The sequence below is a fragment of the Girardinichthys multiradiatus genome, chromosome 15 (genome assembly GCF_021462225.1).
Source record: "Girardinichthys multiradiatus isolate DD_20200921_A chromosome 15, DD_fGirMul_XY1, whole genome shotgun sequence".
Classification (NCBI taxonomy): Eukaryota; Metazoa; Chordata; class Actinopteri; order Cyprinodontiformes; family Goodeidae; genus Girardinichthys; species Girardinichthys multiradiatus.
In genome coordinates, this window is record NC_061808.1 from 22,036,578 (window position 1) to 22,042,928 (window position 6,351).

Consider the following 6,351-nt stretch of genomic DNA (forward strand, 5'->3'; position numbering starts at 1 on the left):
ATAGGCTCCTTCTATGGCAAGCAAGTTTATCATATAATTAATACAAAAGCTCCTCAAGGCAGATGTCGAGGGCTGAAAACCTTGTCAGCACTTGCTGCTCATTTTTAAACTTTAGACCAATTGCCCCTAATTTATGTAAAATAGGGCGGAGGCTAAACACAGGCGTGTAACCCTTAAAAAGGAGACTTTTCAGGGGCAGATCAGGAAACAAAAAGGTGGAAGTTGCACTTGCAAATCACTTGACAAATGTAAATATTTTCTCAGATAACATTTTTAATGACATGACAACCACTGTGATGTCCAATTGTGATGTCTACCACTATATAATTTTGAAGTCTACCACTATATTATATCACAGTTAATTGTTAATCATAAAATACAGGAAAGATCAACTATTTCTTTATTTTATATATATTTACTGTACTAATAGATAGTGTAGTTTACTGCGTGTTTTCTTCTCAGCAAGAAACAACTAAAGCAAAAATAGAGTATACTTGAAGAGTAGTAAACTTATTAAAGTCTTCCATTTTTAAACAGCTATGTACTTAGTATTTTATTTTATATATTAGGAATCTATTATTTAAAAGTTAAGTGCATTAAAATACACTTGTTTTTCAATCGGGTACATTTTGCATAACATTTTTTATTTTCCCTTTAAAAAAATAATTGAAAATGATCCTGCTTCTTGAGGAAGTGTCCCATTTCTCAGTGAAATATTTTAACCATTTCCTGAATTAAGTCAGAATATATAGGGTGAAGGATAGGGATAGCCCTAGGAAAGGGGATTCAACCTAACACCCAATTGTTTGTGATCAAAACAAAAATTACATACTCAGAATAGCCTTTTTCCTATTTATAATCCACATTTTATATCTCAAAAATTATTCTTCCTAAGATCATTTGGTCCCCTTCTTATTCACAGTGGTGTACCAAATTACCCTTAACAAAACTAGTTCAAAGTTCAGTTAACACAGGTTAAAATCAAATATCACATTCATGGTTCAATGCCTAAATATTTTAAAACTTAAATTTTATTCAGATAAAAGCATAACCATTAGGTCATTACGTACCTGGCTTTTGCCAGCTTTGACATCTGTTTAATTCTCTCCTCTTCCCTACCCATGTGAACTGTATTTTAATCTGACCTAATTCCCAATAGAGGTGCCCTCAATAACATATTTTCCCTTTTTAGCATGACAGAAAGCAATATTAGTCTGAGGTTTTCATAGAAAATCTACCCATTAAGACTACACAGACACCAAGCATTTGTCTTTAAAGAAAATGTTGCAATTCCTTCCTGCATGAAAGCTAAAAAGTCTGCTTAATGAACATTCACTCTTGAATAAAGTGCCATAGGACAAGTTGACGCCAGCTAATCAGCACAAAATGCCTCCCTTCACCACAGAGGACTTCGACAAACTTACAGAAATTGGATGTTTCGGAGATGGAAATCCATCGACTAGAAGTGAATGTGGAGGTGAATATGGGGTATGGCGATGATTCAACTCTGCCTGTGATCCCAAACAGTGACAGTCAGCTCAACAACTCCGCCGGCAATCAGAACACAGAGAATAAACCTACCGGCAGATCCCCCTGGCATGTTTTAGGCGCATGCCCAAAAAATCAAGGTGGACGACTCACTGGAAGATCTCAGCAATTAAATAAATTAGAATGCCCAGAATTACAGAGAAATGCCCCCGTTTCCCCTGGGAAAAGGAGACTTTGACAGCAAGCTGCTGTCACAACAACTGATAGGAGTGAGACAGCTGGAAATAATGGAATTCCCTCCAAAACAGATTTGCTCCACTACAGAATGAAAACCAGGAAAACTATCCATCTTCTGAGAACAATAAAAGGTTTGAGAACAACCTTCATTCTAAACAGTCTTCTCCTAAGCTGCTAGAGAAAAAGTACCCCACCAGACCAAGAACCCTAATAGTAGCAACACAGCTGTGGATGGGATTAAAAACTTCTGCAACAAGAAAAACACAGAAGTTATGATTGGTACCAGTAACACGGTGTCCGATATCTCAGAGAATATTCTTGCAATCACAGAAAAGCGCCCGTCTCTAGAAAACCTTATTATACACTGTGGAGCCATGGATGACGTGGCTAAGAAAAAATCAGAAGGATTGAAAGAGGATTTCACTCGTCTTCTGAACATTGTTGGAGGTCTCAATATCAAGGTGTTTCTCAGCGGACCCTTTGCACCGATTTTCTGTGGAGATGAGATTTTTTCCAGACTTCTGATGATTAATAAGTGGTTTAAAAAAACATGTGCTACTACATATGTGAACTTCATCAACAACTTTAATATTTTTTGGGAAAAAAGACACCCCTTCAAGCAAGATGGTTTCTGTTTGAACAAGCCAGAAGCCAGACGTCTCACATCTAAACTCTTCTATTCAGTAAATAATCCGTCAGCAGCTTCGACCTTCAGCAGAGAACATGGAGTATCAACAACAATGATAACGCTGCCTCCAACAGCTCCTGCAGAAACAATCGGCCAGTTGGCTGAGAAAGAGAGGTCATCACAAAGGGTTTCCCCATCGAAATCCACAGGAGAAGTGGACGCCCCCATTATACCCCCTTCCCCCCAAACCCAGACCGACACCCCCGTTAAACCCCCCTCACCCCAGACCCCGACCCAGACCGCACAGAACTCTCCCATCTCCCCACTGAGCCTGCTTTTTGCTTTACTGGATTCTGATAACATGAAAGGAGCTCTTAAAATCGGGACCCAAATGGCTCTGACATCTTCACCATTCAACACCCCCCATGGCTGAGGCCCTGCTACTAAACCAACAACTTCCAAATGCCGCAGAGCCCCACTACCTCCTAATCTATCTCCTCCTAATCAGGACCTTCAAATCACTTCTCTGTGATACAGTCTGGGCCCCAGTGGTAACTCTATCAGAAATGAGCATGTTCAGGAAAAACTTGGACCCCTAATAGGAGATAGTTGTAAAATCTCTGTGCTTATACGTGACAGAAAGAACAAAGCCAAAAAGATAAGAGACAGTAATAAACAATCAACAAAAGCCATAAACTGTCAGGTACAACCACACAGAGTTAATATCAGCAACTAAGTCATATAAACTGGCTTTAATGAACATTAGATCTCTGTCAGGAAAATCATTTTTAATCAATGACTTCATTACTGACCACGATCTTAATGTTATGTTTTTAACAGAAACATGGTTACATGAATTTAATGAAGCTCCCATTCTGATAGAGTCGACGCCTCCGAACTACAATTTACTTTGTGAGAGCAGACAGCAAAGAAAAGGTGGAGGGGTGGCCACTTTGTTTAAAGATTTATTAGAGTGTAAAAAAGTATTTCTGGGCAAATTTGACTCTTTTGAATATTTAGCTCTCCAGGTAAAGAGTCTGGTCTGAACCATGTTCTTGAATATTTACAGGCCTCCTAAGTCCAAAACAAACTTTATCAGTGATTTTAATGAGCTTTTATCTGTGATATGTGTTGATTATGACTGTTTAATTATTGTGGGAGACTTCAACATTCACATGGACAATCCTGAAGACAGAAGTTCAATAGATCTATGTGACACTCTTAGAAATTTAGGTTTGACTCAACATGTTAAACAGCAAACGCACAAACAGGGACATATTTTGGACTTGATCATCACTAAGGTTCTAAACATTTCCAAGATGTCTGTAACTGATGTTGCCCTGTCTGACTACTTTTCTGTTATTTTTGAAAGCATCATCTGCAATGACTCAGTTTGCCAAAGAGACATGATAAGAAAACGCATCTTTAAGGACGGTGCTGCTGAAACCTTTAACCAGATTTACTCTTCTACCTCCACTTTGCTCTGTAACACTGTAGATGAGCATGTAGATAACTTTCATTCTAAAATCTCGGACATCATTGATTCAATTGCTCCAATTAAAGTGAAATTTGTTTCTGGGAAGAAAATGTCTCCATGGAGAAGTGCTCCACCAGTCAAAAGTGAAAAAAAGGAGTGTTGAAAAGCTGAACACAGGTGGTGAAAGACTGGACTCCAGGTTCACTATATTATCTATAAAGAGAGACTATACAGATATAACCTACAACTGAAAAATGCAAGGGAATCTTTCTTTTCTGAGATCATCAGCAAAAACATTAACAATGCTCATACATTATTTGCCACGGTCGACAAGTTAACAAACCATCCTGTAACTGTAGCATCTGAACTCCACTCTACCAGGGCCTGCAATGAATTTGCTAAATTCTTTACTCAAAAAACCCAAAAGATCAGAGAGGCAGTCAGCACATCCACATCAACTCCAGTACCAATGTTGTCTCCAACTAGAACTGATTTTGACAAAATTTCCAAATTTCACCAAATAAACTACAAAAACTTAGAAGAAATCGTACACCAACTAAGCTCTTTTACCCACAGCTTTCTTTAAGAAAGCTTTGCCTGTAATAACATCTGATTTAACACAAATAATAAACATGTCCCTTTTGTCAGGTGTTTTCCACCAGGCCCTAAAAACAGCAATTATCAAACCTCTATTGAAAAAGAGCAACTTGGACAATGACATCCATATAAATGCAGACTGTGGAAGAACCACAGTGCTGGTATTATTGGACCTTAGTGCAGCATTCGACACTGTTGATCACTCCATTTTATTAGAGCGCCTAGAAAACTGGGTCGGCCTTTCTGGTACAGCACTTGATTGGTTTAAATCCTAGTTGAAGGACAGGGACTTTTTTGTGTCAGTAGGTAGCTTTACATCAGAGAGCACAAAAATCACATGTGGCGTTCCCCAAGGATCCATCTTAGGGTCCCTCCTATTCAATATCTACATGCTCCCCCTAACTCAGATTTTAATAAACAACAACGTAAGTTATCATAACTATGCAGACGACACACAGCTATACGTTACGATGTTACCAGGTAACTATGAACCCATTCAAGTGCTGGGTAAATGCTTAGAAGAAATCAATGCTTGGATGGGCCAAAATGTTCTTCAGCTGAATCAAAACAAAACTGAAGTAATAATCTTTGGACCAAAGGTAGAGCATTTAAAAGTTAGCACACAGCTTCAGTTAATACAGCTAGAAAACACCAGTCAGGCTCAAAACCTGGGTGTAGTGATGGACTCAGACCTGAACCTTCAGAGGCACATGAAGACAGTAACAAGGTCGGCCTTCTATCACCTAAAGAACATCTCCAGGATTAAAGGACTAATGTCTCAGCAGGACCTTAAAAAACTAATTCATGCGTTCATCTTTAGTAGAATTGATTACTGCAACGGTGTCTTCACAGGTCTGCCTAAAAAGTTGAACAGACAGCTGCAGTTGATCCAGAACCCTGCTGTCCGCATCGTCACTAGAACTAAGAAAGTGGAGCACATCACCCCGGTTCTAAAGTCCCTACACTGGCTCCTTGTAGCTCAGAAAATAGACTTTAAAATACTTCTGTTAGTCTATAAATCACTGAACAGCTTAGCACTAAAATACATTACAGACTTGTTGTCAGTGTATCAACCACCCAGACCTCTCAGGTCATCTCGCTAAAATCTACTCTGCGTACCCAAAACCAGAACCAAACATGGAGAAGCAGCTTTTAGTTCTTATGCTCCACTAATCTGGAATAAACTGACAGAAAACTGTAAAATCGCCGAAACCCGAAGTTGCTTTAAATTAAGATTAAAACCTTATTTGTTTAGAGTGGCCTTTGACTGTGCCATCTAGGCATGATTAGTTATGTTTTCAGTCCAATTTTCCTTTCATTTTCTTGTCCATCATTATATTCTCTTTATTTTATTTTACTTTACTTTTTTAAATTACCTCTGTTGTTTGATTTTATCATTTGATTTGTTTTTCTGTGTCTGTATCTGTGTTTATTTGCTTTGTGATTGTATTGTAATTGTATGTACAGTGCTTTGAGTCTCATTGCTGAAAAGCGCTATATAAATAAACTTACCTTACTTTACCATATAACACAAGGGAAAGTTGCACTTAGCTTAATTGTGTCATATAAAAACATTAAGTTTAAACTTTATAAAAAAAAAAAAAAATGAACGGCATTCATTTGAACATGTGCACAACTATCTATTATCGTGTGTAGGGCGTCTAGGAATCTACAAATGCATTCTTCCTATCTAGAATGGGAAATATGGATATTTGAAATGTAATTCTAAGAGGAGCTAAATTGCATTTCAAACACCCGCAATCCTCTTCCCATACAAGTCGTGTATTCAGGTGTTTAATTTTAAATGTAAAAAAATGGGTATTATTCAATTAATTTGGACTGGCTGAACTGGTTACCGGCATCTTTTAATTACACGTCAGGAAAATGCCGGAGTGACCATGGTTTTCCCCTGCCTTATGGAGAA